Source organism: Physeter macrocephalus, chromosome 16 (genome assembly GCF_002837175.3).
Source record: "Physeter macrocephalus isolate SW-GA chromosome 16, ASM283717v5, whole genome shotgun sequence".
Classification (NCBI taxonomy): Eukaryota; Metazoa; Chordata; class Mammalia; order Artiodactyla; family Physeteridae; genus Physeter; species Physeter macrocephalus.
In genome coordinates this window covers 86518758-86519177 of record NC_041229.1, presented here as the reverse complement: position 1 = coordinate 86519177, position 420 = coordinate 86518758, and positions in this window count along the sequence as shown.

Here is a 420-nt window from a genome sequence, read left to right as displayed (position 1 = left end):
ATAAAGATCAGGGAGCAACCCAAGAAGATATAACAACTATAAATATATATGCACCCAACATAGGAGCACTTCAATATATAAGGCAACTGCTAACAGCTTTAAAAGAGGAAATTGACAGTAACACAATAATAGTGGGGGGCTTTAACACCTCACTTACAGCAATGGACAGATCATCCAAAATGAAAATAAATAGGGAACAGAAGCTTTAAATGACACAATAGACCAGATAGATTTAACTGATATTTATAGGACATTCCATCCAAAAACAGCAGATTACACTTTCTTCTCTAGTGTGCACGGAACATTCTCCAGGATAGATCACCACTTGGATCACAAATAAAGCCTCAGTAAATTTAAGAAAATTGAAATCACATCAAGCATCTTTTCTGACCACAACGTTATGAGATTAGAAATGAATTA